This window comes from Octodon degus, unplaced genomic scaffold (assembly GCF_000260255.1).
Source record: "Octodon degus isolate 3935 unplaced genomic scaffold, OctDeg1.0 scaffold00082, whole genome shotgun sequence".
NCBI classification, from domain to species: Eukaryota; Metazoa; Chordata; class Mammalia; order Rodentia; family Octodontidae; genus Octodon; species Octodon degus.
The window spans coordinates 4,329,060-4,343,950 of NW_004524658.1; positions in this window are offsets into that span (position 1 = coordinate 4,329,060).

Sequence of the window (14,891 nt, forward strand, 5' to 3'; positions counted from 1 at the left end):
ATATATATTAATCCTTTTCCCTTCTTTCCTTTCCTCTTTCCCTTATGATTCTTGTGATTCCCCATAAGAATCATTTGTATGAGCAGCTCTTTACATATTTCTGGTGTAGTGAAGTATGTCACTATCCTCTATCACAGTCTCTCTCTGTCTGTCTCTCTGTCTCTGTCTGTCTGTCTGTCTGTCTCTTTGTCTCTGTCTGTCTGTCTGTCTGTCTGTCTCCTTTGCTTTCAGTGAGGAAGAAGAAAAATAGAAATATAATAAAGCTTCACATCAGGCTAATAGGACAGTAATCATAATTCCTATACTGCACATTGTTATCTCCATAGTAGCCACTCCGAGTACAACATATAGGCATGAGATAATGTCCAGACCATATTAGCACACATCTTTCTTTTCAATGAACTAAGAGAAACTGGCTGTGTACCTGTCTCAGCTATCTTATGCATATATATTTTCTCTTCCTTTCTTTCCCCTTTCTCCTATTAGTTACTATTTTATTTTAAACAGTTTCCTCACAATTCACAGTATCTATTGTACAAATAAGGCTTTGGATCTTGTTCAGGTTCTCACACTAGTGAGACAATATGATGTTTCCACACACGGGTCTGATTTAATTCCTTTGTAAGTATAGTCTCAAGTTGCATCCAATTACCTACTAAAGTCTTGATTTTATTCTTATTTATGGCTTGAATATATATTCTTGAATACAAGAATATATACTTAATTTAGTCTCTATATAGAAAAAGGCATACAATAACAAAAACACTGGGAAGTCAGAGAGTAGTAAAATTATCATTTCTAAACCCTGCTCCTAATAAATATCTATTATGTTGTATTTGTTTCAAATCAGCAGTTTCTGCCTTCTATGTTCTTCCTTTGCACTCTCAAGTTTTATTTCTGCCCTATTTTAAAACTTCGTTAGCAGCAGCATCTCCTCAGGTGAGGTCTAAGCACTGTGTACCCAAGGTAGATAGAGGCCCATGTGAATGTATCTTTTCTTTGTGCAAGTTCTATGTATATATTTTTTGTTTTCTTTTACTATCCACTAAGTATGAAAGATATCTCTCCCAAAAACTTTTGCAGAATTTATTCTAATGTTCCTGCCTTCTACTGCTTTTTTCCTCCTCATTCCCTTTTAGTTTTTAATTTACCATTTCCAGCTGAGATACTTGAGCAGATAGAATCAACCCAGCTCCAGGCTAATTGGTTCATCATGCACTTTATGATAATTTTCATTCTGGATTTTGATTAGGTCAGTATGAGGACTGCTTTGGTCAAAGCTTGTAATGATCTGCCTATTAACTCTGAAATAGGGTCTTTGACTATACTCATTAGATATCTCAGCTGCCTGTAACTCTGCTAACTATGAAATATCACTGAACTGTCTTAATGTCCTCTCTTGGAGTCTTATATTCACTATGTTAGTTTTAGTCCTCTTTGACTTAATTTGCTACCTTCTTGGAAGTTCTAAATGTTGTAGACATGGAGATGACATCTTGTTTCCCCTTAAGAATCATTTGTAGGAGCAGCTCTTTCCATATTTCTGGTGTAGTGAAGTATGTCACTATCTTCTGAATCAGCTAGATGTATTTTCATTTGCATATCCATCATGTACTAAATTAGCTAACCACAGTTTAATCATTTACCCTCTTTCTACCCATATTTCTTTGATGTGGGCTTGAAAATCAGTTTATGTGGTGCATCTGTAATGCCTAACATGGTGTGGGACATACAGGAAAGTTTTGGTTAATCGTCACTTTTTGTTTTAGGGTAGGTTGAGACATTATATCCCTGGAATGTAGATTTGCAAAGAACATAATATGGAAAAGAACAGGAAATGTTAAAAATTCAAACGACAACAAATTTGTTCTGGTTTGCTGATTATTAAGTCATTGTACTGCGGGAAATGGAAGTAACTGATTCTATTTGATATATGACATTCTATTAAATTTGGTTAATTCCACTTAGTACTTCATAAATAGCTATATCACTGAAATATCATTAGTTATAGGTGACATTTTCTTTGTTTATGATTCCAGCAGAAAAAGATTCTGTATTATTGTTTGTCTTATACATATAAACATTACATATATGTGTATATAATGCTCATGTTTTCATCCAGGAAGGGCTCTATTACTAGAATAACCAAGAAAGCAACTCCATTCTCGTCCTTGCACTACATATTTCTAGTAGAAATCTGTCTTCTGAACTCCAGGCTATACCTGGTTCCTGTTTCCTCTTGAAATTCATGGAGACAATTTCTACTGCAGGTTTTTAATCCCAGTCACTTTTGCTTTAGACTTTGCTGTCTCTGTATTTTCCTTTTATGAACTTTGCTACTATATCCAAACTGAAATTTGCATTTCTTGCTGAATTTTCCCCACAACCTTAGAATTAATCTGCAGTAATTCTACTCATTAAAAGCAGGGTAGTATTTTTTTGAAATCCTTTCTGCCCTTATCTCCCCTGTGCCCAAGTTCTAAAGCCAAGGCCAGCAGTATGTAATAGTTGCTTTTGCCTTCCCTGCAATGTTCCTCCTTCCAGCAATATTCTATTACTGTTTGTTGAGGATTTGTTCATTGCTGGTTTTGAGGCCTTACCAGGTTAACCCTCACTTCATATTATCTGGGTATTGTTTTCAGGATAAATAACTGAAATAACATTAGTTATAGGTGACATTTTCTTTGTTTATGATTCCAGCAGAAAAAGATTCTGCATTATTGTTTGTCTTATACATATAAACATTACATATATATGTATATAATGCTCACGTTTTCATCCAGGAAGGGCTCTATTACTAGAATAACCAAGAAAGCAACTCCATTCTCGTCCTTGCACTACATATTTCATGAATAACATGGTCTGATAAGTATGCTTCTTTTGTTCCGTGGTAAGCAACTACCTTGAGCAAACCCGGTAAGGGTGTGACTGCTGAAGGCAAACCAGAGAACAGGCTCCAGCTTGCTACTGACTGGAGGACTGGGAGGATGTGTGGCTGGAACCACCACTGAGCATCCCACCAGTGTGAGTAGAAGAGTAGAAGGCAGCACAGAGGCCGGAGAACTGAAAGGAACTTCCTCAATGTAATAGCATTGTCCAGTTAAGAGGATGGATATCTTTAATTTTCCAGTTAAGTCATTCTGAAGTCCTTGATTTAACTCTATCCTTATATAAAATCCTCCTCACTGAAATAAGTGGTTGCTTTTGCTTTCCTCAGCTTAACTCCATTCACTGATTCTAAGGCTAAGATGCTTAGTCAGGCTCCAAATTTCGACAGCTGAGAAGTTACAAATCATATATGAAGTTGAAAGCTGTTAAGTAAAACTCTTCCCTAATTTATCAAATATGCATTACTAAATGAAAAAACCTAAAGCATGATAAATATTACTTTAAATAAGTGAAAATAAGTAAAATAATAAAATCATTTAATGATTATTGCAAATCTCAGTTTGCTGGCGGACTAGCAAAGTTCATATAGTTAATAAAACAGACAGAAGATTAATAAGTTATCATTTAGTCATATAATATTATTTTTATCTTTTATTATTTTCATGTAATTTTATAGTAATAATTTTCATATAGTTTTTTCAACAGCATTGCTGATGTAAAAGAATAATTTTTAAAATATATCCAAACAAGGGAAAAATTTTATATTCAGCTTTTCAAAATATATTGAGCACTCAAAAACTCTACTAAAAGTAAATCAAAGAAATCAGAATTATTGAATACACTGAAATATTAAACAAAATTATGCTTAAAATTTAAATTAAGTTTTATTCAATTTTTTAATTCTTTTATTAATTTATTTGGTGCAAGGTCTTGCAACAAGGCTTGGACTCATGGTGATTCTTTTGTCTCAGCCTCCACAGTGCTGGGATCTCAGGCACGTGCCACCACACCTGGTTTCAGTGGCTGGCACGGCCTGCAGTACTGGGGTTGAAATCTGGGTCCTTGTGCTTGCCAGGCAGGCAATTAGACCACTGAGCTATCTCCCCAACCCCATATTAAATCGTATTAAACACTATTATTACAAATAAAGTCATCTCAGGTGTTCAATTCTGTGTTCTAACTACAATATAAAAAAGAACTACAAACTTCACCATGTTGCTTATGGACCTGTGTGTAAGAAAGTAAAACATGAAACTTTTTTTTCCCATAATTTTATTGAGAAATAAATAGCAACAAGACAGTTTCAAATCAAATTGGGAGGACAGTTCCAATAATTAACACATTGCATACTGCCCTCCTAGTGGTTATTTGTTGTACAAGATGCAGACATGATATCCTATTTACAAACACTGCTAGAACAAATCCTTCTATTCCTTGAATTAAGAGAATGTAGCTATAATCTATCCTAACCATTTTGAATACACAGATACAAAATGGTCATTCATCTATATCCCCGTTTTTGTTTACTGCCATCATTTAACTATTATAGGTGTGTGATCTCAGCAAAATATTCCAAAATAGTTCAGTAGCCCATAATAGTATTGGGTCTTCCTCTTGTCTGGCAATATCAGAAGTTGTTGACCTGAGTCCCCTGAAGCTCAATATAGCAACATGGTTTTATTTCTTGTACTTCATTTTTCTACTTTTCTGCTGGATAGTTAAGACCAAGATAAAGCAAGACCTATGTAGCAAGAATTGTAGCTTTTGGATCTGATAAGGTCAGTGAAATCCCCTCAGGATTTATCCCGAGAACCTGTACCTCAGATTGTAGAACCTTTGTCAGTGTCAGCCATGTGGATGAGTCACAGCCATTGCTTGGGTGATTTGCTCTCTGTGAAAGCTTGAGAGAATGTTTCTCTCTATGTGACTCTCCTTAGGCATGCTCTGCATTATTGATCACTTTCCTCTTTGGCCCCATGATCTCCTTGATCAGAAAATTTGGGAGACAATTTAAGACTCAGAACATACGAGAACTTGTACTGTAATATCATGTAACATGAAACTTTTCACATTCAAAAATTTTGTTACAAGGCTGGGGAGATAGCTCAGTAGAGTAAGCACTTGCCTGGCAAGCACAAGGTCCTAAGTTCAATCCCCGATACAGAAAAAAAAATTCCTGACAACTATACACAATATATTAATATTGTAAGTCTCTTAATTATATTTTCATTTTGAAAAGCTGTTTTATTGTTATTTTTGTATTTTCCTCTTTAAAATAAAAGTGTGATTTATACAATGAAGGGCAAAATAAATTTCTTCAATCATTGACAAGCAACTGTTGTTAAAAACTGTGCTAATTCATGGGTCTTTGGAACTATTAGAGCAAAAATAGAAGAAAATAGGAATTAGATGTTTCTGTTACATTATACTTCATTATGTCTAATTATTTGCATCCAGTCTTACTGGCATTTGACGCAGTTGCCTTTATTTTAAGGAAAAGAGATATGAAGGAGCATTTTCATGAAGCCACGTTAGTGCCATCCACAAAGGAATCCTCAGCATTATAGATTTCATTGTGCTGCTGTGGAATACCTGAGCTCCTAAGTGGCGCAGGTATTCATTAATACAATCTGATGTGTGTTTCTGGTTTGTGATGCAATCTCAATTATGGAGTGTCTCAGTGCTGCACATGTGACTGTCACACAGTTTTGTCTTAGTAAACTGAGTTCCTGATAAGAGAGCCCCTCCAACTGTCACTCCTTTTTGTCTACTAGAAAAGTTCTTAGACTGTATGAAAACATTAATCCACAGTCTGAGCTGTCTATATCTCTTAGGATCATTTCTTTCCATTCCCACACCCTGCACTGCCTCCCTTATTTTACTTCTTTTTTCATAATGCTTCCTCTTCTTGTAAATGGTAGAGTAAGCAATTGAAGAAAAGATCTCTACCCAGAACCACTGTCTTGAACCACTAGTTTTTACTCCTTTGCCCATTCCACTTTTAGGTATGTGTTGGTTTGCTTTTCTTCTCAAGACTTTCTAATGATTCCTGTCTGTGAAGGGAAGTATGTATACACAACTTATGGCATGGCACCCCTGCTCAAACCTCATCTTAAATATTTGCCATGATGAATTACTGCCTCTTTTTGAATGCAAATTCACACTTACTCCTCACTAGAGTGCACACTCCTTGAAAATAGAAATCACAGCTTTATTTCTTGATTATTCCCTTCTTACAAAATACATGGTTCTGTGTCACTGAGCAGTTGCTTTTATTATAAATCCATTTTTATTTAAAATAATACCTATAGTAGAAAGAAGCTTTGGATAGAATGAGTCATGATGTTATCTGCTTCTCTTTTACAATTAATGTGGTGAACTATCCAGCTAGAACACCATGTCTATGTAATGCATCACAGGGCCATTTCTCTCCTCCACCGGGGACACCTTCTCCTTGTTCTGTGTCTGTGTGTGCTTAGGGTGGACACCTGGTAGAAGGTCTGTTCACAGGCTGCCAGATGGGTGCTCGGGAGCACACCGCCCCCTCGTAAAAACTGGCTTGCTACTGAGGGAAGTACCTTATGTCCTCTAATCCAAAGCCATTCTGCATGTTTTCCTTACCAGGATTTAAAGAACATACTCTGTTCTCATCCAAATGCAAGAAGTTTAATTTCAAAATAAAATGTGTCACAATAGCAAAGAAACAAAAGTGGAGAGATTCCTTCTTTCATTATCAATTGGCATGTCCTACTTTTACTGACTCTGTACATAATTTTCCTAATAAGGTTAATATATATATATATATATATTGTATTTTCACTTCAGAATCTGGATCATTTACTAAGAAATGTCAAGGAAATATTTCTTCCTCTACATCTAGATGTGACAGTTGAAAAAATATTCATCTTTACCTCTCAGACATGTAAATTCTCTTTAATTCTGAATGAAAATGAGGAAAAAAATTTACTGTAAATCATCACTGGCATTTCCCTGTAGGAAACACAGATACAAATTCAGCTGGGAACTTTCAAAGACTTCAGTTGCAGTTGCCTAACTTTCCTAGAGTTCACCCATTCATTCATTACAAATAAAACAAGCAGAATTGGAGAACCAGCTAGGAGCCAGACACTTGTCACTGGTTAAGCAGCCAATAGTCAGGTGAACTCTCTGACATCCAGGAGAATTGCAACTCCTTGTTAAAATGGAAATTTTATTTATTTATTTTTTTAATGTATTTAGTACAGGGTCTACAGGCTCTCACTACACAGATTGAACTTGTAGTGATTCTTCCTGTTTTTTAGGCTCCCAATTGCTGGCATTACAGATGTGCACTATCATCCCAGTCAGGAAATATTATTTAAATAAGGTAAAACATCAAGCAACTTAACCAAAAATGGTTTGTCAGATTATTAGTCAGTTTCTCCATAAGATAATGACCTGATGAAATGGAACTTTTATAGGTAAATTTGTTGGGAAAATAATAGAGATCAACATATTTGTAGATGGAATAATCTCTAAATGAAACTTTTAGAAGACAAACTTGTAGATCACTTTGGTTAGAGATTCTGTAAAGAGAAAATTAAATTCAGATGTTTTAAAGGCACAATTGTTTGAATTTGTATTTTATCCAAACAGCCAAATTTAAGAACATACTGGAAAAAATATTTCCCTCCATGGTGACAGATCTGGACAGAATGAATTCTGGCCATTTTCTTTATGTGGACAAGAACATGGGCTACATAATTTTCATATATAAAGCATGGTTTCCTAACTCTATATATTGTGAAAGTATATGAATAACATAAAATGATGTTTTGTGACAGACTAATGAAAGGAGAAAGTCCAAATGCAGCTATCCACATGGGCTGCACTGGATTCCCATTCTTCGCAGCTCTTCAAAAAATGAGGACAATGGCCCATTGTTCCACATACCAGCATTCCTTGTGTGGTATGCAAAACTCTTGAGATACATTTGTTAAGAAGCTCTCAACCAAAGTGAGACCAGTATAAAACACCAACTCACAGAAAGGAGGGAAGATGCCAAAGTGAATGTATCCTTTTTCACTTTACACATTTGATGTAAGAAGAACACCGTGCTTTCATCATTACAGATGGTTGAGTCAAAGAGTGTGTCATTAAGAGGAATCTGGTCATGCCTTCCCAGTTTCCTCTCAGAGTGTACAACTGTGTTTAGAGAACATGGACCGTGCCGTCTCACTGCTCCATGTAGCTACGGCACAGGAGCAGATCCTTTAGGTATAAATTCAATGCATACTGAGGAGATAAGCACACTTAATTGAAAGTGCTACCAGTTTATTTTATTTTAATGAGTTACAAGCTAAATTGGAAGTATTGTCAGGTTGTCTCTCCTTTACTTTGAAGACTTCAAATAACTCGGAAAAAGAGAAGTAGAAGGGAAACTAAGAAATAGTTGAACAAAATCATAGTTGTGAGTCTTACTATCTTAACAGAGTTTTGCATTTCAATTCAGCTGCCCATCTTCCCAGGTTGTTGACTATGGTGTTGACGTAAACAGCACTGGTATGAAACTGTGCCTACTTTCCTGGGGACCACCCACTAGGGGCCCCTCCTGTCCCTCTCTCAGACAGGAGTTTTCTTTCCCTCAATAAATATATTCTGCTCATAGACAAAAAAATGAAACCATGTCCAATTTTCCTCATTTGACATGATATTGTTCAGTTTGTTTCAGGTTTTAATTTTGTCTTAAATTGACTTCTTAAGTGTTACAGCATTGACTTTCTTAACTTTATGATTGATTGCCTTGAGGTTTTATGATGAGATGAAAGTAAAGCTGCTGCTATCAAAACTAAGTAACAATTTTTAGGATGACATTGATTAATTATTGGCTCTATTTGTTGCATTTCATATGGTCATTGTCTCTTAACTACTGTGACCACAGAGAACAGTGTACCCTAATGAATTATGGTCACTTAATTATTTTAAGTGAGACTATTATTTTGAAATTAAAAGTCAAAGTCCCCAAATTGTGACATATGCATTCACTTGGAGTCTGTGGATATCTCAGTCTTGGTTGAAATATTCATCAATGTCACCAATGTTAATGTATTGTACTTCCTCAAATTGTGATGGCTATGAAGAAAATCTGAGAAAAAAATGATATCCAACAAAATTGTAGGAATTATTTTACAAATATGATTCATATTTGGATATGAAAGTAGAATGGGAATACTATAGACTGAGTAAGTTCTTGGCTGTATAGATCTTAAATCAACAAAATAAACCATAAGCTTAATACGGGAGAAGTCTAAAGGCTTTGGAAGAAGAGGAAGACTAAGTAAGCACAGTAAGCACTAGCACTTTAATGGTCTCTAAAGAACATGTGCCCTTGGGTCAGAAAGAGATAGGATGAACTCTCCTCTTCTATATCACTCATTTACTCTGTGTGTGTGTGTGTGTGTGTGTGTGTGTGTGTGTGTGTGTGTGTGTGTCTGTTTTTACTAAGGAATGAACCCAGGAAATTTTCACTGTCCTACATTCCCAACAGTTTTATAATTTTATTATTGTTGTTTTTTGATACAAGACCATGCTAAATAGCTCAGTTTTCCAGGCTTGATTTGATCTATGCTCTTCCTAGAGACCTCAGTTTCCTAGACCGCTATGATGATAGGTGCATGCCCCCATGTCAGGCTGTCAGATTAGAGAGGAGTCCCCAAGATTTATGAAGGTTATGTTCTTAGACCACCTGAAAATTGTGAAAAACTAAAACATTCAGATAGTCAGAAAATGTTTATAAATGCCCATTTTTTATAGTTTAAATCCTAAATATGCTATGTCTCTCACAATTATGCAATTTTATTTAATAAAATACTGTATTAATAAAACTTTAGAAGGTACAGGGATTTTTGGAAGCCTCTGAGGAATCTCAGGGTTTTAAGAAGAACAAACCTGAGAGCACTGCAGACAGGTATGCTGGGTACAGCAGCCTGGATGATGTGGAGCTGGTGTGGCTGTAGAGATGGGTTACAGGGTGACAGCCAATCAGCAGAAAGAAGAACTCAATAACACTCTCAGATTGGCTGCCTTCAAACCTCCTGCCAACAAATTGCCAGGTTTTTTTTGCAGTTTCTTCAAATTGAAGGTTTCTGTGAACAATTTGTAGTTTGGTTCTGAGAAAAATCTGGGAATATCTGAGGTTGCTAAATCAAAAGCATGACTTTGCAGGGGTATACTGTGTGTCTTAAAATATGACTATAGTCAACTTAGTTGGGACAAAGGGGTATCTTTGTTTACACAGGAAAGTAATAAGCTATGATTTAAAAGCAGAATCTATTATTTATAATTGTCTGTCAGGGCTCTAAAGACCAAGATTAGCACTGAAAGCAATCTTCATTCTGAGAAATCTCTTGATTTTCAGGCATCCTCTTTTCATTAAGAGACTGCATGAGTTCTTTGTATGTGAAGGGAACAGAGAGGACAAGAAAACAATCTTTCCATTGTCTATCTTCACAAGGGCACTAATCCATCGAATGGTCTTACTCTCATGGTGTCATCAGATTACCTTCCAAAGTCCCCAATCTATTCACAATATTTAAGATTTCAACCTATAAATAATAGGAATTTGAGGGTAGTTATAGAATCAGTCCATTATGACAAGTGAGGACACAATTTTCTATTAAGTAATTCTGAAGATTTATATATGTGTTATGGCTTGTGTGTAGATATGTGCCCAAAGCCCCATGTTGTCATGAGTGGGGCTTTCCAAGATGGCTGGATGCAGAGTATGGGATACTGGCATGACTCCTTGGGGCAATGCTAGGATTAAGGATGTTAAGATTAAGGGAGTGAGTGCTCTCTGTCCTAAGAGTGAGTTGCCTCAATAGAATATAAGGGACAGAAAGAGACTGTCCCTGCTAGTTGTTAGTGGATTGTTGCTCGTTATTTGGTGCTTACTGCTTGGATGGTTTTGCTATGTTAAATGTTTCTCATCTGTGATGCCCCTTTACCATACCCCTGATTGGAGCCAGCCGATTATAAACTGGAACCTCTACAAACTGTGAGATAAAAAAGCCTTTCCCCATTAACTTTGAGTGCTGGGTATTTTATGTCAGAAACAAGAAAAATAACTAAGACAATATGTGAGCCAGGGGAGGCTGTGATCCAAAATCTCTTCTTGCCTTTTCACCAGGTTCCTTTTAATGTTAAAGTATCAGTGACCTGGCAGGGTGTGCCAGCTGGGCTCAAGCTCCAGATGTGGGCGCTGCTGGCTGGTCTCAACTTTAACTGCGTAGTTTCTGTGAAACTAACTAATCTCAGGCAATTATTTTAAGTACTGTTGGACAATGGAAATAATGCATATAAATGTGCTTAGACTAGAGTTAATCCTAAAAATTTTAATTATAATGAATCTGATCAAGAAACACTCTGTACAATTGAAAGATCATTTTGAAAAAAAAACTAGTTTATGTTTGCTTAAAGTATAAGATAAAGCAAATTCTACATTCTAATCTTATTAGTTCCTTGAATTTTATAACATTATGTTACTTATGATGAAAATGTTGGCCAAGAATCAAACTTCTCTCAAGTTTTTATCTTATGTTCATGGCATATATTCAGATAGACTAGTAGATCTATAATTATAAAGAGAAATTAAAATGCTCTGCCAATATAAATTTATAGTATAATCTTCTAAGGGGCTGAATTTTTCTAGAGATCTCTAATATTATTATTATTAGTCTATTCTAAGTTTCTAATCCTCTCAAGTCAAAATATTTCCTCTCTCTCTCTCTCTCTCTCTCTCTCTCTCTCTCTCTCTCTCTCTCGTATCAATTTCCATTAATATTCAATGTTAGAATTAAAATAAAGCACATTCAAACTGGGTGTGGTAGGAGGTCTGAATATCAGGATTCTAGGATCCTGAGGCATGAGTCTTCAAGTGAAACACCAGTTTGGAAACTCAGTGATTTAACAAGATCTTGTATTAAAATATACATACTTACATACTTTTATAAATTCAAAATACCCTGAGCAGGACAAGTTTTCCACTTTTGTAGTTGCATAGACATAAATTTATGTGTTCACATCTGCACTTTTGTTCAATACAAAGATAATAGGTCCAGATCACACAGTATTTCACCAGAGTTATTTCTTGCCTTATTAATGACTATTCCTGGAAGAAAATTTCATGAGTAGCTATCAGTGAGTCATCTTCAATTACTCCATAGACTAAATAACTAAGATTTTAGAACTGATTCTTACCTAGGAAAGTGATAGAGTATAGAAACAGTTCTGTTTGCTATTTAAGTCATTATAGTTCATCTACAAACTTAATAAAATAAATGTTATATTTAGGTGAAACTTAAATGACCTTGTGGATTTCTTTTGCAAGGTGTATATCTTCTATCTTCCTTTTTCCCTTCATCTTCATTGTCTTCTTTTAAGACTCTTACTTACAAGATCTTCAGAAAGTTAAGGCCACCCATGCAGATTCTCAAAGCAGCAGTGAGTACAAGGACAACCGAAACAGAAGGGTGGAAATGTTGTCTAAGCATGGAGGGAGGTGTGACATCTCCCTTTTCAAATGTAATTTCAAACATAATTTAGCTGAGACTCTAATTAGCTGACAAAAGAGTTTTTAGATTTTTGACACAAGGTGTGATGACACCTAGGCAATATGACCTGTCCTGTGGTGTTTTACATCATGTCAAGATGATATCACAAAACACAGGGAAAGGTCATTGGATGATCTACTACATCTTCTTCCCCCAGAGGCTCACGGAGAATGTAAATAGCTGCTGATCAAATTGAATTAGCATAACTGCTGCCAGAGAGCTGCAAGAAGCCACAGTAGTATATTCAAGTGGTCCTTACTAGTAAATACAGGAGGGCAGAAGATACAGACTCAGAATTAAATGTGACACACAAAATTCTGAGCTAAGTGCTTGGGGTTGCAATCTACCTTGCATTTGACTTAGAAGTGATTTGAGCAGATTGGGTAGTGTTGTGTCTGTAGGTTTGTATCCCAAATTCATTTGGAATGACTCACAGAAAATCAAAATACACACATGGAGATGAGGTGATAATTCTAAGAAACTATTTCCAAACAATAATCAACAATGTACTTGAATTTACTATTATTCACTTGCTTGATGTTCTTTAACTGTATCTTATTGAAGAGTTTTACAGTAGGGTGTGCTTCTCCCCCTACACTGTACCTGAAGAATAATAGCTGAATTGGTGTACTCACAAATCAACATCTCAAATAATAAGTGTTCTGACTCCTTTCATTGCACAACTCCAGGAGGCGCTATGCACTTTGCATCAATATCAAAAATACAAAATAGAGTTATACTTATTTTATCTAAATCATTAAGTGAGAACTTCCCAGAGTAAGCCATTATTATTATGAAAAGAATCACCCGTCTATAAGCTTAAATAATAGACAGAACACGTATGCATTTTTAGAGTGACTTGTTTAAAGTAGCACGACTATAAGTCTTCATGCTTGTAGAGGGGAAGTAGAAGGAAGAGGAAATTGCTAATGGAAACAAAATTCAAATCTAGACTAGTTTACTTAAATATTTTTGTTATCTCATTTAAATATTTAAGTTTTTCTTTCCCAGAGCAGGCAAGTGACTTTTAAAACTCCTATTGCTTATATAAAATTGTCCACCATGTGAAAATAAATACAATATTCTCATAATATCTTTGTTTTTCTTTTGCTTTTATTGGTACTAATGTTAGCCACTTTAACTTATCAAAAGATGTGTTAAATAGGAAAGAATACGAATGCAATGCATTATGGGTGTAAGAGTGCTTTGACTACCACTGAACAATACTCCTTGGCAGAAAACATCAAATTAAAAGGTAAAAAAAAAATAAATTATAATCTACTTGTGTTTTTAACTTTTTAGATTTTTATCATAGGTAACTCAAAATCCAGATCTACCGAACAATCCTATTCCCCACAAACCTAAATAGAGCCAGGAACGTTCGGCTCAATATTTCTTGTTATCATTCCAACAGTACTATCTGGGGAAAAGACTATTTCCAAGAAAGTATGCTCAGTTCTGGAAATGCTAATGGATTGGCAGCATTCCTCCAAGTCTCTCTAGCTTGAGGGAAGGAAGGAGGGCAGTGTGCAGCAAGTTGCTGAGCCTGAAGGACTTGCATTGCCTAAATTTTCACACCGCTCACCTACTCTTCCCTGGTGCTTGGTTTTCTGGTGAAACAAGTCTCCATTCCTGAGAATTAGAAATGGTGTGGCTGTTTAAAGTAGTAGTAGGGACATGCTGTTACCTATTGTGTACTTAAACCTACACACATGCTCACCCCAAATCAAGCGTTTGCTCTCCAACTAGTAAGAGGAAGTAGATTCAGATGTAGGTTTCTTTAGGGACAGTATCATGCTGAGAGGCAAATGAATGGTCACTGTGGGGAATTTATTTCTCCTGCTGAAAAAGCAAAGGCTAATAATAATTGAAGTTGATTTGCAAAATGTACAGCTCTACAATAATCATATGATACCTAGTAATTTTGAAATTGAGGTAAAAAAAGGAAGCACTTCAGAAGCCGGATTTATGAAAATTAAGAAGTTGCTTAAAATATTTGAGGATGTGCTTAGAAAAATCAAATGCCATATGTTTTATTTGCTTCTGAAGAGCGTTCATGTTTTCTCTTGGAACAAATTGCACACGCAGGTGTTTCATGCAGGGTTTATAAGCTATCAAGAGGCACCAGAATGTTTGGGGTAGGGGTAGGAGGTGTTAATTTGGAGAAAGTGGTGTACAGTGGGGGTGGGATAGAGAGGATAGATGATAGGCAAAATGAAGTTTCTGAGCCGTATTTGCAAACTGGATACTGGGTACCAGTTGTGGTTGCTAGAATTTTCCACCTTAGTTTAAATCTAGCCTGATTTAGGCAGGCAGAGTAGGATGCTATCTCTGAACTTCTTTGTATATGAGTTTCTGATGTAAGAGAAAACAACACAAATAATAGACTTCACACTCGTGATTTGCCATATA